At 38.3% G+C, this 22,621-nt stretch overlaps 1 protein-coding gene across 5 annotated transcripts in view; it reads left to right on the forward strand.

Moving 5' to 3' along the window:
- The window catches only part of TBC1D5 (TBC1 domain family member 5), a 314,125-nt gene that overhangs the window by 8,729 nt on the left and 282,775 nt on the right, over positions 1-22,621 (forward strand). For 3 of the 5 annotated variants that reach the window (XM_063128520.1, XM_063128512.1, XM_063128544.1), the window contains exon 2: positions 7,662-7,724. The gene's annotated coding sequence lies outside the window, so the exon portion shown is untranslated. Of the gene's footprint in view, positions 1-7,661; positions 7,725-22,621 lie in introns of those variants that run through there. The other 2 variants (XM_063128529.1, XM_063128536.1) reach the window with 2 other exon arrangements.

The raw sequence follows: 22,621 nt of genomic DNA on the forward strand, positions 1-22,621 counted from the left end.
ATAAAGAGGCCCTAGTTTATCCCAAGGTCTGGTGTCTGTGTTTATTCCGTGCTTCCTTATCCACTCACAATCCCTAGCCACCATGGCTGTCTGGGGAATGCTGGAAGTTGCAGGGCTTTTTATATAGGACATATAGGATTGGGTCCTTGAGCTTTTGGATATGGATGAGAGCTTAAACTTTGTAGGAGCAACTTGAGACTAGTGAAAGAAGTCAATATGACAATTAGAATGATCGCAGAGGCTAATTCCAGATCAATGGAAATGATTTACTTTTCCAGCAGTGTTAATTACCTAAGCATTTTGACCAGATGTAAACATTTTCAACTCTATGAGTGATTTGGAGCATTTGACCACTATTCAGTGTAAAATGCCAGACTGCCTGTGATGTGAAAATAGCAGTAACAGATGCAAATTTCACATGATTTTTTCTTTGTTAAAAAAAAGAGTACATTACCCCACAGACTCAGGGTGGGTAATACAATTTAATAATGTTTAACATGAATATTATACAACTAAAATTCATATCATGCTTACTCGTACTGGTTTAGAGGTTACCTTGCATGCTATTGTTGTATATCAGACACCAGGCTTTGTCAAAGAGGCTTCTCTAGTTATTCCTTTAATCAGCCTTTTAACTAGAATGGACAATGCAAATAATGCAGCCATTAGGGAGAATAACATAACATTACTTCAGTTCAAGTAGGAAGATTCAATAGGGTTTGTGGAGGCCTCTCTTGAATAAACCTTGGGTAGGGTGACCATATGAAAAGGAGGACAGGGCTTCTGTATCTTTAACAGTTGCATAGAAAACGGAAGTTCAGCAGGTGTCATTTGTATATGTGGAGAACCTGGTGAAATTCCCTCTTCATCAGAACAGATAAAGTACAGGAGCTATACTAGAGTGACCAGATTTAAAAGAGGGCAGGGCACCTGCAGATTTAACTGTTGTGACAAAGAGGAAATTTCAGGTTCTCCATATATACAAATGACACCTGCTGAAATTCCCATTTCTATGCAACTGTTAAAGATACAGAAGCCCTGTCCTCCTTTTCATATGGTCACCCTACCTTGGGAGGTTATGCATCCATGCCTGTGCCCATTGTGTTACGGTTCAGGACCGAGAGCCCTCTGAGACGGAGGTTTCCAGCAGCATCCACCCCAAGGAGGCATCAGAACTAGTTTCTGGACCTTCACAAGTGGGGCCCTCCACCTTGCATCCCATACTCAGTCCCCAGGAGGTGCTGCTGCCTTCTCCAAGAACTGGACCTTGGATTCATCCAGTGAGCAGAGAAACCCTGGGGAGCATTCCCCAAACAGCTCCTCAGTCCCCAGTTCCTTTCCATCCAGAAGAAGTCAGCCACTGTAGGGAAGGCCACTGGCCCTTTAAAAAGACAGACCAAATGTAGCATTTGAGGAGGTGGAGCTCCCAGAATGAACCTACTTGCCTAACTATAAAACCCTGTCAGTTGTTCTAATCCAGTGCTGGAGTAACTTGTTTTACCTAGCTGCAAGATTGCTCTCCATGGTCCTGTATTTGAGCCCAAAGCCTTTGGGTTGCCACCTACATTTCTGTCCAAGGTACTGAACCTGTTGTTTTCCAGAGCCTAGTGCTGTGTTCGCTTGTTTGAGCCATCACCCAGCAAGAAGATGGAATCCACAATGGAACAGTATCCTTTATTTTCCAGTTCCTTTGCATCTTAGCCCTGCATCTGAAACAATAGCATAAAATATATATTTGAGAACTCTCCCCTATATTTCCAAGGAAGTTTGAATAAATAGAGGGAAAGCAAAAGTTGTGGTTGCAGGAGTCATTGCAGTTGACTATGTTCATTCCAGTATTTTAAAGATTCAGGGATGGGTTTAGACCTAGTTATTCATGACTAGGTTAAGTCCCATTGAGTTCAGTGTGTCTGCTATATGTATAACTAAGTTAGGATCTTACCCATCTAAAATTGATTTTGTAAGTTCACTATGTAAAGAAAAAAGTAAAAGAAAATAATGAAAGATCTACCAAAGTTTTGATTGTGCTAGTGGAAGAGGATCTGATTATATTTGTTATCTTCAAGATTTTGGAGTGCTGGCAAAAGGTCACCATTGTAGTCAGCTTCCCATAGAGAAGGATGGAGGTCTGACTTGTGCAGGATTAGATTCGGGTTTCTTTTTGCCTTGCTCATCAACTTCATTAGTGGTAATGTTGTGCTTCTCAGGGAACAGAGCTGCTGGAAAAGGGGGGGGAAGAAGTAAAGCAAAATCTAGTACTAGTACTCACCATGGCAACTTCCTATCCCTTGCAGAAGCAGCCTGACTGAAATAGCCCAGTCCCTGCTTAGCCCAGGATTTCCCTAGCTTTTGTCACTCCATAACAGATTCAGCTGGTTAGTTAAATTAATCTGCCCTTTTCACTACTTGTTTTTTCTTTGCTTGCCTCATTTAATGTTTTCTCTTCCAGACCTGGAAAAGAGCCCTGTCTGTAGAGCCAGGGTGAGATTTTAGTCCCAGACTAAATTATCTCTAGCTTACTTTGATGGTGTCCACTTTGAATTTCATAGAATGCTTCAAGAAATCAACTTCCCCTGTGCTATTCCTACTGATACATGGATATAGTTTTACGATTCTTCCAGGAAAAAGAAATCATGGCTGTGGACACAGTTTTGCTGAGCAGCTTAGAAGGGGTCAGAGATCAGTTCCAGTATCTAGGAGGATTGTGCCTCAGGCAGCTGTTTTGGCCTTTTCTTGTTCCTGCAGAACATAGGACAAGGGGAGGCAGGTGGGGTGGGAGTGAAAATTACCAATGTAGGGGATAATTGATAGTTAAGAAGTAGAAGGATGTTACTCTCGAGTAATAGATTCTAGGTGGTGGCATGGGGATACACAAATTAAATGTCAGTGGGTGTTCTGACTGGACCCTAACCATAGGGCTCATCTACACTGGACGGGTTATTCCACTATGAAAGTGGTATATAAAATGCAGGAACCACACTACTGCTTTATAGCGGTATTGAAATGCACTGACAACTGTTGGGGCTCATGACACATACCAAATGCCGCTATCTTAGTGTTATATCTTGCTTGGTGTAGATGTGTCATGGGCCCTAACAGTTGTCAGGGCATTTCAGCACCACTATAAAGCAGTAGTGTGGCTCCCGCCTTTTATATACCGCTTTCATATTGGAATATCCTGCTTGGTATAGATGAGCCCATTGTTATTTACCTACAAACTTGCTTTCCTATAAACAAACACATCTTTAAGCCTCTGAAAATAAGCATTAAGCCTGTCTTCAAGACAAAATTAAATGAGGAAGAGGAATTGCCGTCTGCTATATGAACCTCCCCATAGCCTATATTCATCATCTGAGGCCCTGTTACATGTCCCATTTTCTAGATAGGTGAAGTCAGTAGTCACCTAAGACAGGTCTTTCTGCATAGCAGCTCCCTGGTTGTGAAATTCCCTCCCCAGAGAGGTTAGGTTGGCTTCCTCATTATTGGCCTTTAGAGACCTGGTAAAACTATACTGTTCCCTCAAGCCCTTAGTGATTAATGTCACTTTTTGATTTTAGAAGATTGTTCTATTTCATTGCAAGGTATATGTTTTATAACTTTAGTTTTACTTCTGTTTGGAATTGTATTTTTTAAAATGATTTTATTGTTACTCGGCTTGAGCACTCATTGAGTGTAGGTGCGATCCAGAAATACGTTAAATAAATATAAGAAGATGTACATTATTTTAGGTTAGAGATGAGATAGCCTGAGTTAAAGTAGCTAGATTTAGAAATCTGACTCTTTATAATTGGGCTGTGAACAGAATAAAGTTTTATAGTATCATGCCAAATGCCTTTGTACAATTTACCTGAGAGTAAGATCCATTGAATTCAATGGGGCCTACTTTTGAGTAGTCATGTGTAGGATTGCATTGTTAGGCTCTTGTGTCTAATTTTAAAATAGCTCTGTTAATACAAAAAGTGTGCTGAAAAAGAGGAGAGAGAACTTTGCAGTATTATAGAGGAACTTGACAAAAAATACTTTGAAAGTATTGTCATTCTGATTTGCATCTCAAATAGAATTGTCTGTTTTTGTTTGTATTTTATGCTTTTTACGGTTTTATATTTTGTATATTTGTTTTTAATGTTCACTGTTTTAAACTTTTGTAAACCGAGCTTCTGCTGTGGGGCGGTATATGAATGTCATTAATAATAATAATAATAATAATAATAATAGAATTGCCATCTCTTGAAATAAAAAGGTTAGCAGATCTGTTGTGCCCTCAACCTCTGTTCATGCCAGATTTTCTAATGCCCACATCAGCCTAACTACACACCTTTCCTTTCCTAGTTTCCCCAATTATCTCAGTTCTGGTCCACCTCAAATCTTCTCTGTTACTTCCCCACTGAATTCCTTCTGCTAGTTCAGTCGGAGCTTCTCCCTGCCCTGTGATGGAGGAGGGCACCAGGAGCCTTTTGTTTGATTGTGCCAGGTTTCAAAAATTATCCATAGAAGTTGTTTATGTGGAGATAGTTCTTCCACTCTGACAGCTAGAACCAACTTATTTCTTTCACTATGTGCCAGAGAAGGCGATTGTTTTATTGATGTATATGGAAAAAGTGAATAGTCCAGTGCTTTGTTCCATTCCTCTAATTTACGACACCAATAATAATGGATGATGGATGAGATATCCAAACATTAATAAATAATCTTAAAAGGTGTACTAAATCAAAGAGGAAGAGACCAAGGAATAATCTCATAGAATGCTTCAAGAAGGGTAAGCTAATTCTAGTGTCATTAATTCTGCTATATGCAACAAATAAGCAAAACCCCATTTAAAGTAGATATACTGTCAATAGGATAAGAGCTGTAGTAGAATTGACACACTTTCGTGCATTTTAATATATTAACAGTTTTAAAACAGTGTCTCCATACATTAAAAGACTCTGGAGACAGATGGTGTGCCTGAAAAAAGGTGATCATGTATTTGTGGAGTATCCCCCTTGCATTGTTTATTGTCCTGGAAAACTCTTCAATTTAATAGCTTATAAAGAAAATGGTTGAACTTTGCTATGAAAATGGTTGCATTCAGTATTTGATCATATTTTAGTTAACAAAGTGAAAGCAAATAAAAAAAGCTATTGAAATAACTATACAATTCTGAAATTACTTCTTAAAATTCAGTTGTTATTCTCCCCTTGGAACATCTCAGGCCCCCTCCTGTTATTTCTGCTTAATCTTACTAAACCTGATGTAATGTGTTCAAATTGACTTGTATAATGACTACTCAGAAGTTAGTCCCGTTGAATTCAAAGGGGGTTACTTTCAAGTCATTGGGTTTAGGATTGCAGCTTTCTGCATTTTAACCTTTTGTCTTTTGTAATCCCATTGGAAATAAACTTTTGCCTTCCTTCCAGTTGCTTTTTACTTCACTTTATTTAAGACTTCTCTACTCTTTGTTTGTAAACTCATTTAGCTTCATCAGAACCCCCTGGCAATTTTCTCATTAATTTCTTCCCCAAATTTATGTAAGCAAATTGAACAGTTCTTGGCCCACTACTTTCTCACTGGGGTGAAAATGTAGGTAACTGCATTTTTACCCCTTCTATACTGTACTAGTAGACTGAAGGTAGGGTTTGCATATTAGAATGCTTCCCAACATAAAAAAAAACTTCATTTCTGTGGAAAACGAAAGAGGCCAGTGATGTGTGTGGGGCTGCTTTTAAAGGCAAGCCCCACCCATGCCTCACCTTGTCCAGGTGTCGGTAGCTGTAGGCTGTCCTTTCTTCCCTTTCCCCACCCACAAAAGCCCGCCCCTGTCCTAGCCCTGCTGGGGTGGGAAAGGCGCTTCTGTGGAAAACTAGCATGTCAGAAAGTTTCTAGGTTATTCTTCCTAGTCTTAGTTTGGCTTAGTCTGCTATATACATGAGCTTTACACGGGGAGCTTTCTAACAGAAAATCCCCTATGTTGTGTCAGGAAGGGTATGCTATATGATACTACGAATCTAGCTCATGCTTAGAATATGTTGTGTAGTGTGGGACAGACCCATTCTTTCTCATTAGGAAGATTCTTAAAAACTCTCTTGTTCTAATTACACCATTATTTTAAAAAGGAGTTTTATCTTTATATTTTCAGTTAGATTTCTAGGGAATGATCATTCCTGTTAATGCTCTGTATAATGCTTGCATTTTAGTTGATGGCTTTATTGTTTTATTTTCTTAAGACTAGTCCTAATTAAAATCAATGTGTTGAAGTCTAGGTCAGTATATCTTAATGGAGTTTTAATGGGCACTGTTTTCTACTCTTCTTCAAAGAGTGCAAGCCATTCATAAGAAAGTCTGCTATATGAATCTCCTAATAATCCTCTGAAGTCATATTGAACATGTTACAATTTAGTTTGAAGGATAGATGTATTGAAGTACCATTTTAGTTTTAGAAAAAGTTGTATTTAGGCTATTAGAGAATATTACTTTTTTTAATTCCCTAAAATACTCTACAGCTCCATAGTTCCATGTATCTCATAAAGAAGGCGTGTTTCTCATAATTACTATATTTAGCTAGAAGAAAGGTTCTTTCAAAAGCAATCAGAAATAAGGATATTAATGTGTGATATGATCAGTGGAACTGCAGCATATTTAGTTCAATATACTCTTTTGATTGACCATAGAACAAAACACCTACCACTTCCACTATTTTCTTGTTGAGATATGGAAATGTGTTCAAGGGAAGATGTTGAGCAATATAAATCATGTTATGTATGTTTGCCCCTTTATCACAACCCCTTAACAAGAATATACTTGACCCATGGAAAAGAAGCCCAGTTACTGTAATAATTATGCATTTTGAATTTCTACAAATCTTGCTCGTGGCTTGCTTTTCACAGGAAACTGGAGCTAACTATGGCATGTGTTACCTTGTTTTTAACAATTACACTTCAAGGCACTTTCATAAAATAGAAGCTCTTTTAGAGTACAATGGGAGTCAGGAGTGCAAAGGAAGAATTTTTCACACCATAATTGATGTAGACTTACCCAGTTAAAGAGGATTATCATCTATAGTACTTGACTTTTGGGGGTATAATGCTTTGGAGCACCAGTATAGCATATTAAAATCAGCAAATTAAATTTGAATTGTAACATTCCACTTTTGGCCCTGGTTGATGTCCCTGGATAGCATTGTTTTAATTTACTTACTATCTGATGAGGTGGACTCTACTCCACAGAAGCTTATGCCATTAAACATATTTAAATCTTTAAGGTGCCACAAGGTTCTTTATTGTGTTTGCTGAAACGGAGTAATATGGCCGCCTTTCCCAAAGCAGAAACTTAGTAACCCCTGTATATTTCCAAGGACTATGAGCTTTGAGGATAGAATTTAGAAGTCAGCCAAGCATTTTGTCCTCCTCATATTTTGTCTTCATATCTGAATGAATGCCAGTTTGCACAGATTGTATGTCAGTTTAAATACAACAAACAGGCATCAGTATGCTTGAAATCATTCCACCAAAGACTTCTAAAAACTTTAGGTAGTCGGCAAACAGTAATGGTTGTTTCACATTAAGTTGCTTTGTAGAATTATAAAACAGTTTTTTGTGTGCTTTCAAATAAAATGTTGTCATCCACTAATGAATGAGATGCCATCTGTAATAATTAAGGTTACTCCACTTGTTTTTCCCCTGCAGCAAAACTTCTGAAGATTTGGAGAAGATAGTACAAAAACTACCAAGGAGGGCTACAGCAGTGTTGTAAGTACTGTACTAAAAAGAGAATGTGAATTAAGAATGTTATAAAAAGCCTACCCATATATATATTTGATGAAAAATTAGTTGCAAAAAGGTTATTGCATGGAATGTAAGGGGCAAGATATATAGTACCAAGATTTCTCTGTTCTTGTGAAATTTAAAGTGTATCCTTTGCAGTGTAATCAGGAATTCACCAATATCACAGAAAAATATCTTTTATCTAACAAAGATTGATCTACTTTATATACATTTGTTTATTTAAAGCTATCAGAATTTAGAAAATCATTATAGTTTTGTAGGGTTGTCATTTGTTTTAGTGACTTATTGTTTAGGTTATTTTGCAGAATTATTTATTTGCTGATTTATTTATGTATTTCATTATTTATTTATTTGATTATTTAGTAAATTATTTATCTGATGAATTATTAATACATCTTCATGACAAGCTTTAAATTATTTATAACTTAATTTTGATTTTATTGCTTTTCGGCGCTGCATTGTTACTGACTAGTTTTTTTTTAATCCCCCTACTTGGTTCTTGAAAATTAAAGTATTAGCTCTGAGGCAAGTTTATATTCATTTCAAGACCCATATATATATACATATCTGCAGATGAAGTACTTTTTCTTGTAGGTACACATTTTACATACCTCTTCGTAATGAGACTGTGTACTTGCTTACCTGTTCATACTTCTAATCAATAACTATGTAACGATAAATGTTTAACATTTAGACAGAAAGCAAAAAAAAAAATTTCTTCTTAAATGTACACAACATGTATACTTTCTTGTAAATATTCTTTTGTGGGTTGGATCCAGAGGAGCTTCCTTTGTTGGAGGACGTCGTTTCCTCTGATGGAAGAAGTTTCTCTGGATGCAACCCTTTATTTATTCAGACATTATTGCACTTCCATCCAGTAACGGAAGTTTGTTTTGGTTGAAGCTTCAGAATAGCTTTCAGAATGTAAGCTCATGCTCAGAAAACGTCCTGTGATCCCTGAGTAGGCCCTGCTTTGCAAATACCAACCTGTATGATAAGATGAATGCTACTCTGACCCACAGATCATTGCAAATGTAGCTTCGTTCCAGTCTGCAACATTATTCCAAATGTAGGTCCTCTTAGGTCTGTTAAATCTCTCATTCAACTTCTAATATGCTCTGTGTCCTGCATTATAGTGGTGATGTGATACATTCTATTTATTTAAAATGTTTATATGCTACTTCAGGGCAAAGCTCTCCCAAGGCAGCTTACAAAACTTAATTAAAAACAATAACTTAATTTTAAAAATACAGATAAAACAATCTAATTACAAAAGTGAAACCCACAGCAGTTTAAAACCCAACTCATACCATAGATAATTAAAACACATAAATATTTAAGGTCTGTTTTAAAAACATAACAAAGATGGGGTCATGTGTACTTCTTTTGGGAGAGAGTTCCAAACTGAAAAGTCCCTGTCTTGAGTGCCTGTCAGTCTGATAAAACTTGACAGTATACCTATGAAAAGATGTCCTTAAGGCCCAAGTAGGTTAATATGGATTTAGGTGGCCTTTCAGATAATGTAGTCACAAACTGTTTAAGGCTTTAGGGTACAATCTTATGCATGTTTAGATAGAAAAAGTCCTACAACTCCCAGCATTCCCCAGCCAGCAGATGTAGGACTTTTTTCTGTCTTAAACATGCATAGGATAGGGAGCCCAATAGTATTGGTACAGTAACACGGTATATAAACTTGTCATGCCTGGCCCTCATGAGCATTCTAATGGCTGCATTATGTACCAATTAAAGTTTCTGAGCTGCCTTTAAAGGCAACCCCAAATAGAGCATACTACAGCAGAGAACATGAATAAGTGAGGCATGGTTTGCTTTCTCTACATAGGAGTGTAGCTGGTGAGTCTTCCTAAGCTGATAAAAGGCAGTCCTAGCTAGCAATGCCACCTGTGGCTCCATAGAATCAAGTCCAAAGCACAAGAACCCCTGAAACTGTGAACTTGGTCTTTGAGGGAAAGTGCAGCTCCATCCATAACCAGTTACACTTCTCCATCCAGATCAGTAAACATTCCTAACCAGAGTATTTCCATTTTACCTGCTTTAATCATCCGTTTGTTTTGCTTTCATCCATTCCAAAATTGTCTCCAGACACCAGGTCAGGGTTTCCACAGTTTCCCTGGAGAGGTGGAAAAGAAAAGTAGGGCTTCTGCATACTTCTGGCACTTTAGCCCAAACTGCTGGATGACTTCATCCAGTAGTTTAATGTAGATTTTTAAAATCTTGGGGGACAAAATGGAAACTTGAGGCACCCCAAAGGCCAGTGCCCATGAGGTGGAACGAAAGTCCTTCAAAACTACTTTCTGAGTCTACTTCTCCAGAAAGACTGGAGCTTCTGTAACACTGTGCCTCCGAGCTCCCTAAATACTATGCAGGCATACAGTCTTACCGCTGCATGGAGAATGTTGGGTGTGGAAGCCTTTTGTGTTTATAGTGACTCCTGAAGATTACTATTCTGTGCTGTCAGCACCCACAACTAGCCCTCTGGGGTACAAGGCACATAGGGTTCCCTGCCTCATATACCAGAGTGAAACTTTGAGGCCTACAAATGCAAAGTAAAATGGTCAGGCCTTTGAGGCCTGGAGTTTTCTGTTGAGAGGGGGTATCCCTGAGAAGAGTAGTTTTATTTCTCCAGTTAAGCTTGATTTCTAAAATCAGGAACTTTACTTTCTGTTTTGGGGAAAGTTGGTATAAAAGAACAAGACACCAAAGCCAGAGGAAGATCAGAGCTTATGGAATTGTTAGCCCCCCAAATTGGGTTTGAAGGTTCGCTACCCCTGGCACATTATTAATTCCAATCAAATACACAGAGGCTGGAGAAGTCAGCTTTATTGACTAAATACTTTTAGTTGTAATATGCTTGTCTTACTTTATTAGTAAACTGTTGTATTAAGCACAAGTGTCTGGAGTGTCACTCATCCCACATCTACAGCCTAAACCCTACGTTACTGGGAAGGAGAAAATAAAAAGAAAGAAAGTGAGACTCTAAAGGAGGCTTCTCAGAGAGTCTGGGTTGTAGAGAGGTTTCTCAGAGAGTCCAGGGCCACAGCTAGACCTAAGGTTTATCCTGGGATCGTCCAGGGTTCGCCCCTGCCTGAGCACTGTATCCCCTGTGTGTCACCTAGATGAACAGGTTTGACCCCTGGACGATCCAGGGATAAACCTTAGGTCTAGCTATGGCCCAGGTTGTAGAAAGAACGCTGGCAGCATATATACCCAGTAGGCTCCTACATGCAGTAATTGCAGGCTCCCCATACTTATGAGAAGGGCATTCAACTGCTGGCCTTCATGCACAGGTTGCTTCTTCTTAAACAGTCATAGATGGTCTGCTCAGAGCTAGGTGCTGGAAAGAGCAGGGACTATGCTTCCTGTCAAGCAGTCTTACTGGGATGCATTGTCAGGGTATATAAAAGAAGGTATAAAGAATAGAGTGGACGAAAATAACATTCAGGTGTAATAGGAAATGGACACAGTGCAGGGAAAAATAAGGAGGACATGAAAGAAAAGGGGTGGGGAGATACTAAAAGCAGAGTAGCCCAGAACTCAGGAAATGGAGATGGTTTTGGCCACAGGGAAGACAGATGACCATTGATACCAACAATGTCTTGAATTGACTGGAGATTAAAGCAGGAATAAATGTTAAGGAAAAGCCTGTGATGAAGAGGATGCACGTGTGTTCTGTCTAAATAATTCTGCAGATGTTATATGTGTTCAGATTATGTGACAAAGACGTAAAACCAAAATGAATCACCATTCTTACCTTAAATATGAATAAATAGTTTAGAGTTGCAGACACACATGTATATAAATTACTGCTGTGATTTCAGCAGCTATAAATGTTTTACAGTTAACTTTTAACTTTTAATTTGCTTTTTGATTTAGTAAGGCTATTTATTTCCTAATCCAGCTTTTGTGTGTATAAAGCAATATAGTATTTTCTTCATGCAATGAGTGGTACAGTAGTTCCTGTAATTGTGCCATGTGCACAGCATGGCCTTTAGTCTGTGTTTAGTGCTTGAAATGAATTACTATAGAATTTAAAGTTTAACAGAGCTTGGAAAGGATGCATTGTACATTTCAAGTTGGGTTGCTGTTGAAATACAGTAGAAATGGCCTCTGTAGATAGGTTTCACTATAGAACTTAAATTATGCATGTGTATATCTAAATTCCTTATTTTGAAATATTGAATGTATGAATATTTAATTGGTATCTTGCTTTAGTATCTTCATATGCTTGCCTTAAAGGAAGCTGCTTCCTTTGATTTATATACATGGATAAAAACTTGTGTACAGTATGTATCAATGGCCTTTCTCTCTCCTGTATTAGGTGAACAGCTTTCGATAATGACAGCTTTTTATGCTTAAATTTACTGAAGTTGTGTAATCCATGGTGATGTGATACCTTTTGAACACATTTGTTGCATTTTACATTATTTTGCCTTCTAGTAGTACGTTTTATAACACATACTTACAAAGGGCAGGCACCTTGCAGGATTTAGCAATAGTATGAGTTGCATTCTCTAACTCTGGTTGGAGTATATTTACAGTAATGCATTTCTTCTGTTTGTTAGATTTGATTTATTTTAACCTTTTAATCTGAAGCTGAAATTCCAATTTCTCTGCACAATATAAAATGATTATTGAAAAAGGCCTGTAAAGCCTTGATATTAAATGCTGTCAGTATATTCTGTCACTTGCTTGTAGAAGTATTAAATGCTTCCTGAACTACATATTACGATAGTTACAGGAGTAATATAAGACAGTTTATGCATTGGCCCTGAGAATAGCTACTTTATAATTATGACAAGTGAAACCACAGCCAAAGGTCACATTAAACAAGAGAGTTCTTTCACATCTCATCCATTTACTAGTTGATTTATGAGAATAGCTAGCTGGATCCTCTATATTATATAATTTTAGGAGAGAGAATACCAGTTTTTGCTTAATACTTCTTAATAGCACATGAACTCTGAATGCTAGACATACAAATTTTAATAGGAATAATGATTGCTACAATATTCAAATAGCTCTTAAGTCCAAACTTGAAAACACACACACACACACACACACACACACACCAGGGCTTCTTTTTCTAAGCAGCAGTGCCATGCCGCTGCCCCGACATGTTTAATCTTTCAGATTAAATTTGGGAAGATATTCATTCATTTGATTTGTACCCCCTTTCTACCAAGAAAAACGACACTCAAGGGGGCTTAGACTCGCAAATAAAACTTAATAGAACAACAATAAAATAAATACATTAAAACACGATTAAACACAACAGTAAAAAAGTAACAACAGCATCCAACCCAACAGACCCACTTACACATCAAAGGCCTGCTTGAATAAAAAGGCCTCTGCGTGCTGATGAAAGAAGAACAGAGAAAGAGTGAACCTAGGGCTCATCTACACCAAGCAGGATATTCCAGTATAAAAGGTAGGAGCCACACTACTGTTTTATATTGGTATTGAAGTGTACTGATAACAGTTGGGGCACATGACACATGCTATATACGACTTTCATACGACTTTCATAGTGTTATATCCTGGTGTCACAGGCCCCACAGTTGTCAGTGCACTTCAGTATCACTATAAAGCAGAAGTATAGATCCTGCAGTGCACTTCAATACCTCTATAAAGCAGTAGTGTGGCTCCTGCCTTTTATATACCGATTTCATATTGGAATATCCTGCTTGGTGTAGATGAGCCCCTAGTCTCTCTTGGGAGGGAGTTCTACAGCCAGAGAGTAGCCACGAAGAAAGTCTCTGAAGGCAGCAGTCATGAAAGAAAGGTCTCTTTTAAAGATCTTAGCACCTAAGCAGGTTCGTATGGGAGAAGGCAGTCTTTCAGGTAGCTTAGACCCAAGCCTGTAAACAAGCGCAGTACAGGGGACTGAGGAAATAACTACTATTTTGTAAAGAAAACAATTGGTCTACTGTTTATACATGCTTCATAAGTAAATGACAGAACCTTTCCAAATCATTTGTGGGAAGTACCTAGGTAGCTTCCTCTCCACCTAACATTGCCAATGTGGGAACTCAAGTGCGGAGAGACTCAGTGAGTTCAGTATAATGCAGCAGCTCTTTGGAAAAAAGAACTAAAATCACTTACTGGACAATAGTAGCTCTTTTCACATAATTACATGTGCGGTCTGTTTCCTGTAGTTTAAATGTAAACTATAATTTTACAAACTGCTGTTCTTGACAGTTCAGGAACCTAAGTGGTACTGTTTACTAACTGTGTAAGAAGAGGAAACATATGCATGTCTATTTTTTAATGTTACTTTACCATCCATGATTGGTAGATATACAGTTCCTTGCTTGTTTCTTTTATCTTTGGTTTTTATTGATTTGTTTTTGCTGAAAATAGCAAAATGTTATCATGTGATTGTGTGTGTCTGGACAGAACCATGCCTATCTTGGAACAAATGGCTGTACCTCTTTCCAGTACAAGCTTCAAAAGGCAGGGAGCATCTTATTTGTTAATGGTTTCATGCAAGCCACTCTGGGAGCCTTTTTGGCTGAAGAATTGGTATAAATGCTTTAAATAATAAATAATATTTCACATCTCAATGAGGATTTTCTCTCACTAAACCTTTATTCTTATGAACAATGGACCTACATTGCATGTTCCTTATCTCTTCCTATTTCCATCTAGCTAGAATCCTAAGAGGTTTGAGTTGGGAGTAGGAATGGGTAAACAAGCGATGTTCAAGATCTCCGAGTCTCTCCGAACATTGTCTTGCTGCTCGTCTCATGCCCAATTCTCATTTGCATGTGGGATTGCTCCTCACTCTATGCGAACAGGAAACTTGCACAAATCAAGCAGCAATCAAATGGAAAATCTCCCCAAATTTGCACAAATTTCCTCCATATTCTAAAGTGGGGCTGACTCAGTCTGCTGAGGAAATTTGTGCAGGTTGAACTGGGAATCAGGAACGAGATGAACGCGAGCACATGTTCAACAATTTGTGAACTTTTCGGTAGGCATGTGGTTTGCGAGCAAAAATGAAATTCTCGTATGTCTCTAGTTTATTTATTTATTTATTTATTACATTTTTATACCGCCCAATAGCTGAAGCTTTCTGGGCGGTTCACAAAAGTTAAAACCATGAAGAGCATAAAAACAACCAACAAATTTAAAACACAAATACAAAATACAATATATTTTGGGAGCCTCTAGCCATAATAGGAACAAGGGAGTAAATACACTTGAAAGTTGATGAACTGAGTGAAAAAGGTTCTTTTTTTCTCATGGAAGAAGATATCTTCAAACTCAAGAAGGGCACCTTTGGACCCTTCCCAATAGATTAGATAGAATTCAAGATGAAATAGAGGGCTAAAGTAGAAAACATAGAAGGATTAGTAATGACAATTAGAATGAATTAAGCAAGCTAAAGACTGTTGTTGGACTGTAAAAGAGGATGCAGTTTTATAGATGTTACATTGTTGAAAATAATAAGAATTAGCAACTAGAAGAGGGAAGTATTTGCAGAGGAATAAAGAAATCAAAGGTAACACCTACGTTAGGAGGTTGAGCGATGGATGAAACAATGGCATTTTCTCATAGGGCTCATCTACACTAAGCAGGATATTCCAGTATGAAAGTGGCAGGAGCCACACTACTGCTTTATAGTGGTATTGAAGTGCACTGACAACTGTTGGGACCCATTTACACATACCATATACTGCTTTCATAGTGTTATATCCTGCTTGGTGTAGATGTGTCATGGGCCCCAACAGTTGTCAGTGCTCTTCAGTACCACTATAGAGCAGTAGTGTAGATCCTGCAGTGCACTTCAGTACTGCTATAAAGCTGCTTTCATACCACTTTTATAGTGGAATATCCTGCTTGGTGTAGATGAGCCCATAGAAAGAGAAGAACAGAGGGAGAAAGCAGAAGCTGAGTTTTAGCAGAAGTTAGTACTAAGAAACTAGAAGAGGTCCAGCAGGAAATACTGTATTTCTTCGATTCTAAGACACACTTTTTTCCCCATATAAACATCTCCAAAAACGGGGTGCGTCTTAGAATTGCGGGTGCGTTTATTATTTCTTAAAATCAAAGCTTTTTTTCTGTTGGTGGTACTGAAATTAGTGTGCATCTTACAATCGATGGTGTCTTAGAATCAAAGAAATACGGTGAGAACATTAAAAGAACTGGTTAAAGAAGGAAGAGACGGACAGTGCAACTGAAGGTCATTTGCTCCATGGAAATAATATTTTAGATCAGAAGAGCAAATTGTGGCCCCAAGGGTACAAATATACATGATAAAAAAGCAGGACATGATTGAATTTTGGGGAATGCAAAGACAAAGCAAGAAGAGGAGGAAGAGATTATCATTAGAAGAAGGAGCAGCAAGGAAAATGGATTTGAATCAGAAAAAATGGAACCAAACCTCCTGAGAATTAAGAATAAGGTAATCTACCATGCCAAAAAGCAAGAGAGAAAAATGCCATTGTCAATGTCACTACCCATGCTTATAGGCCAGTCTTTGGCAAATGGGCCAGGTCTGATTGAAGTTGAACCAAAACATCGGGAGGACATTGGGTATAGGCCACTGGTGCTAAAGTAACGTAATGTAATTGCAGGAGAATCTGTTGCCTGAAACCGCAAAAGCATCACTTCCATTTGGTTCCCTGTGATATCGCATTGGAGCTACAAATCTGCAGCTGAAGTTTGTCTAATGTGGACAATTTGGCGGCATCCCGAATCTTTGTTTGGCACAACACAACATTTCTTCTTGCTGTAGTGAAATTTGTCTTTATTTTCCTAATGAGCCAGTTGTCTTTGGCAGAGTAGCTGTCCCCAGTTTCCATTCAAACTAAACCTTCACGTGTATATTAAAATACATAATACTGGTGGATATGCCAGAGAAACAATGTGAATATAGTACCGCTGAATAAGTAGGGCATAGGATTGGTAGAATGAGAGTTAAAATAGATAGCTTTGCTCATTTACAAGAAAAGACACCAGACAGCAGTGATTGTCAATCAACAAATGTTTAAGCTCACAGTCGTGACAACATGATGCATTAAGAAATGCAAAGTGCATTTTGCACATTACAATCAAAGGAGGTGAAGCTAATGCAGTATCTACTTCTCAGAGTTAAATTCTGGGAAGCTTTATGGAATGTTTATTTGTGTGTGTGTGTAGGGGGGGGGGATCCATTGTGCATGTTTATTGCAATGACCAAGAAAAGAGAATGGATGAGTTATTTGAAATGAGGTGGTAGTGGAAATCCCCCTGCTAACCTATTGTAGCAAGACTATAATCTGACTCTGTGTTGTTGTTGTTTTTAAAAAAAGTAAAGAAGGGTAAACAGTTGTTCTTGATTGAAGTAAGAGTCCCAGGAGGAGAATGTTGTGGAAACATGACAAGTCAAGAAGAAACAAAATGAGCATGAGAAGATGTATCATGATAGGGACTTATGGGCAAAAACCTGGCAGCCAATATAGACAGTCGATAGGGTGATAAACTCTTTTGATAACAATAAAAGGTACTTGTACTATAGGGTGTCTCCCCAATTAGAGTATATGGATTACATGAGCCGCTGTTCTTGTTAATATATCTCCATGAAAAATCACAGGCAATGAAACAAAATAACAACCTAGGTACTATATCCAGGATTGTAACCATTTATGTTTAATATTTGTAATACAAATATGTATTAAAAAGAATAATTTAATGATGATCCTTTCATTTCCATATTATATAAGGCCTTCAACATACTCCTTTTCTTTTGTACTTATGTAGAGCAAAACATTTCTCAAAGGATAAAAAGTAGACTTTTATTTATTTATTTATTTATTACATTTTAATACCGCCCAATAGCCAAAGCTCTCTGGGCGGTTCACAAAAATTAAAACCATAATAAAACAACCAACAGGTTAAAAGCACAAATACAAAATACAGTATAAAAAGCACAACCAGGATAAAAACCACACAGCAAAATTGATATAAGATTAAAATACAGAGTGAAAACAGTAAAATTTAAATTTAAGTTAAAATTAAGTGTTAAAATACTGAGAGAATAAAAAGGTCTTCATCTGGCGACGAAAGGAGTATAGTGTATAGGCAGACCTCTCTGGGGAGCTCATTCCACAACCGGGGTGCCCCAACGGAGAAAGCCCTCCTCCTAGTAGCCACCTGCCTCACTTCCTTTGGCAGGGGCTCACGGAGAAGGGCCCCTGTAGATGATCTTAAGGTCCGGGCAGGTACATATGGGAGGAGGCATTCCTTCAAATAACCTGGCCCCAAACCATTTAGGGCTTTAAATGTCAATACCAGCACTTTGAATCGGGCCCGGACCTGGACTGGTAGCTAGTGAAGTTGTAAAAGGAGTGGCATAATGTGATCTCACCGGCCAGTCCCTGTTAGTAAACGGGCTGCCCTGTTTTGTACCAGCTGAAGCTTCCGGACCGTTTTCAAAGGCAGCCCCACATATAACACATTGCAGTAATCCATAGCTTTGATATTCAAGCTATGAATTGGTTAGATTAATCAATTAACCCCCTGTTTGATTTACTAAAAACATGCCCTCACTTAATCAGACTGCAGACTTTTTGTTTTGTTCATAAAAACCTATTGTTTTTACTATCAGTACCAATAAAAACATTTGGCAACAACCATCTCAGAAAAGGCCTTCTCCCGTTTCTTTAATGCAGAAGGGAACGCCTCTTCTAAGCTGTTGCCTGCCATGATACATATGTGCATCTTCTAAAATGAAAAGGTCTCATTTTCTGCTATTGCAGCACCTGGCTCTAACACTTGAAATCATAGTGGACTATCTGGCAGGGAGCCAGACTCCTGTTGACAATTAAGCCCCTACACCTATGGTAAGGGTTTTCTGGTTTGTTGTTGTTGCAAAGGGTGTTCATTTTTAATCCCATATCAGGGTTTGCAAGCACTCCATTCGAGTACTTGCAAAATGGCAAGGTAGTTGTTGTTTTGAAGCAAAGCAGCCATAAGTGGCTTTAAGGAAGAGCAGAAGACTGGAAAGGAAACTAGCTGTTTAAACTTTCCCTGCCAGCTGATTGCCCACTCAAAATTATTCCCTTTAACCACTTTTCCTCCTGTGAGGAACATATACTAGACCATGTATCTTTCCGCTAGCATGTGGGAAATCAGTTGGGTGGGGTGGTGGTGTTTAAGCAGAAAAATGTCAGGCATTCACCACTTTGCTGCTACCCAGTAGGTGGCTGCTACTCAACCTCAAAGTCAGCCATGAAATAATGAAGCTACATGTAATTTGACCCTCAACATGTAGGTGCTTTCAATAAAGCTCTCTCTTTTGTGAGTAAGTAGATTAATTGTGAAAATTTATTATCCATATATTGTTGTGTTTCAGAAACTTCAGGTATCCCTAAATACATTTGTCTTGGCCACACTTCTCATTCCCACAGTGAACCTGCCTACCCAGCCTAGCATCTGCTACTTACTTTTTCTGTAACAAACTGGCCATAGGTTCCTGAGAGAAACTGTTAATTTGCTAGAAATATTGTATAGAAACTATGATATGAACGTCAGGAATGTAATCAGCCTATAATGCAAGTTCACATTAATATTTAGAATTATTTAATTAATTATGGACTTAATAATCAGTTGAGGTCAGTGAAGTTTAGAACACCATTTAGTCCTGAGGAATTGCTTGCACTCTTGTTAAGTTTTAGATTTACATAGCCTATTTTTTTCCTAAGGTGTCTTCTGGAAATCTTCTCATCTCCTAAATCCATTGTATTCTTAGTATTAACCTTAGCTTTTCAACAATAGGAGCTATAAGTATCTTGGGCTATATACTTTGACTAGGGTTTCATGTACTTCATCTGTCATTTGCAATTTCATAATGGCTCTAACATTGTGTGAAGCAAATGATAGTAGAAATCCCACTACATCCTGATCATTTCAGAGAAGGACAAGCACATATGATCAAATCATGAGCATCTGTCACATCATTGAAAAATTTAGGGAGTTGAGTCATTCATTGATCATGTGCTTCATTGACTATGCAAAAAACATTTGATACCATCTGACATGACTGTCTTTAGAGGATACTTGCTGACACGAGGCTTCTAAACCATCCTATTGAATTCTTTTCCAAGTTTTGTGTGATTATTTTGCCATTGACCACAAATCCTGGTGCAAACAGCCAGTAAAAGCAAGTAGCTTTCCATAGGACAAGGTAGAAGAAGAATGAGATATTATGTCACCAGGAATCCGAATATATCTTGCAAAATTGGGACCCATAATAGAATGTGTTGGAATGTAATTATGTAATGATTTAAAGAATTTTGAGGTGACGATCTGTTTTATGTTGCACTCTTTTACTCAATATGTCATGAACTTCATCACTTTCAAAATTGACAGGACTTGTAAAGCTGTGAACTTAAAGACACAGTTGGGGATAGTGATAAATCTTCCCCCATGCTCTGGTGACTTTAGCCAATAATAATAACAATTCCTGCTCTTATCTGCAGCGGGGATACTTTCATAGTTCTCTCATTGAATTTCATCTTGAATTTTTGTGTTGTGAATTACTTCACAGGGCACACTGATTGGCTAGTTTTTCATATTTATTTTGTTTCAGTTTCTGTACTTAAAATTTTAAAGGGCATTGTGCGTATGTACTTTACTCTCACTACAACTTTCTGTTTTGCCACATCTTTGTGTTTGTTTTTTCCTTGCAAGCAAAACATGCACATGAACAGTTTTGCAGATTAGTTAGTACACTGCTGTTGTTTTTACCAGTGGGACCTGCAACAAAATGTTGCAGTGTATACTCACTCCTGAAAGGAGCGCTCCTGTTTAGTGTTGCAGCTGGACATTCTCTCCATGGTCTTCTCTTTTTCCTCAATGAGTTCTGTTTTTATTTTCCAACTCTCACTTTACAACCTGTAGCTACTGAGCATTCTCAGTCTTCCTAGGGCTGTTATGTATGGATGTAACCCGCTTAGTTAAAACAAAACATGTACTTCTTTAACAAGATTTTTGTACCTTGGGTTTCCTTTCCATTGTTTTTGGGTAGCCCCATTTGACTACAATCATGATGGAGTTATACAGAATGTAAGCGCCTTTACCATCCTTGAAAATTGCAGCTGATAAATACTGGGCCTGTTCAGAAGACACCTTAAACCCTGCTGGTTAAGGCGTTAAACAGCAGGGTTGAAAGTGTCTTGTGTGATGTGTTTTGCTAAACCGTGCTCTCTCACTAACCACAGTTGGACTGTCTGCAGCAGAGTGTAGTGTGCAACAGCACGGCTTGTGGTTAACTCCAGAGAACCATAGTTTTGCTAACCACAGAGCGTGAAGTTTCATCTGAACAGGCCCATAGTGTTATAATGCACACAATTGCTTGTGCATGTGCTTTAGCTGCGCTCTCTCTCTCTCTCTCTCTCTCTCTCTCTCTCTCTCTCTCTCTGTGTGTGTGTGTGTGTGTGTGTGTGTGTGTGTGTGTAGAGGAATAGGAGACAATGAACCAAACAAATGGATGGAACTGAAAATGTGTGAATTCATGAGCCAGTGTGATATAGTGTATTCTACTAGGACTGGGAGGACACAGTTCAAATCCCCATTCAGCCATAAAACTTACTGGGAGATCTTGGTCCAGTTACTCTGTCTCAGCAAATTTACCTTACAGATGGTTGTAAGAATAAAATGGGAGGGCTTGCAGAGACATCTTTGGAGGAAGGATAGGATATAATTTTTATAAATTAAAACAAATTCTGAAATTATTTATAAAAATCCGCAGAATCAGAAGACTGGTAGGGCAGAAACTTGGGCACTGCCGTTCTATGAAAGGTTAATGAAACAGAATCAGAAATTTGCAGTAGCAAGCCTGGGGTGTGTTTCTTGGTCGTGTTGGAATGTAATGGAACGTTGGGATCTGGTTTTTCAAATATTTATCCATTAAAGCCCACTGGTAAAATTGTCCTGGATAATAGTAGGGGACTTGTTGAATGCACAAGACTGTAGATTCCATAGAAGTTCCCTTCTTTTTCCCATTTAGCCCTGAGTTCAAATGGCCATCTACATAGGAAGGACTTGCAATGTTTCCAAAAGGTGTTCTAGGTTAGAACTGTAATAGCTATGATGTGTATAAGTTTTTGAGACTGTGTGTAGTGTATATTATGGGATGGATTCAGATTTAGCCACCGGGCTGATAGAAGTGGGCTTCCCACCTCCTCCTTTCCACGGCAGCTCCTCCCCTGAAAATGTTGCATAGAGGGTCAGGAGGCCCTGCTAAATGGGGTAGACTTTAGTGGGGGGAGCTGGTGGGGGGAAGGGGGAATCCCTTAAAATTTAGATCTGCTCATGGCAAGTGCCTGTGCTGAATTTTTGTAGATCCCCTTTTCCCTAGCAACCAAAGCCTAACAAATTCACTTGGGTTCACTGTGTAGCTTTTGGTGCTGGTCCGGAAGGGCTGCTGTGGGGATCAGTGGGCAGGGAAGTCAGCTTTTACCAACCCAGTTGCACATGCCTGAATCTGGATCCAACCCTATGTTATTTTTTACCTACTGTATTGAGATTAATGACAAGTAAAGAGGTGTATTGATATTAAAAAGAAGAAAACCTGTAATACACAAATCACAGCTATCATTGTCCATTTTTGTTATGGATAATTTATTTCATTTTAGACGATATTATCATTTGGTGAAAGCCCTATTGATTATCCTTCATAGCTTTTCAGAGCTTTTCTTCTAAGCACTTAAAGTTTGAGTTGTCTCAATCCCATAGGACTTAAAAGAAAGCTGTTAGTACCATGAAATTCTTCTTCTGAATGTTTCCAACATCTTGAAGATTCTTATAAGAATGCAAAATATTAGTACGCTAATGTTATTAACCACTTTAGTACATTG

This window comes from Elgaria multicarinata, chromosome 1 (assembly GCF_023053635.1).
Source record: "Elgaria multicarinata webbii isolate HBS135686 ecotype San Diego chromosome 1, rElgMul1.1.pri, whole genome shotgun sequence".
Classification (NCBI taxonomy): domain Eukaryota; kingdom Metazoa; phylum Chordata; class Lepidosauria; order Squamata; family Anguidae; genus Elgaria; species Elgaria multicarinata.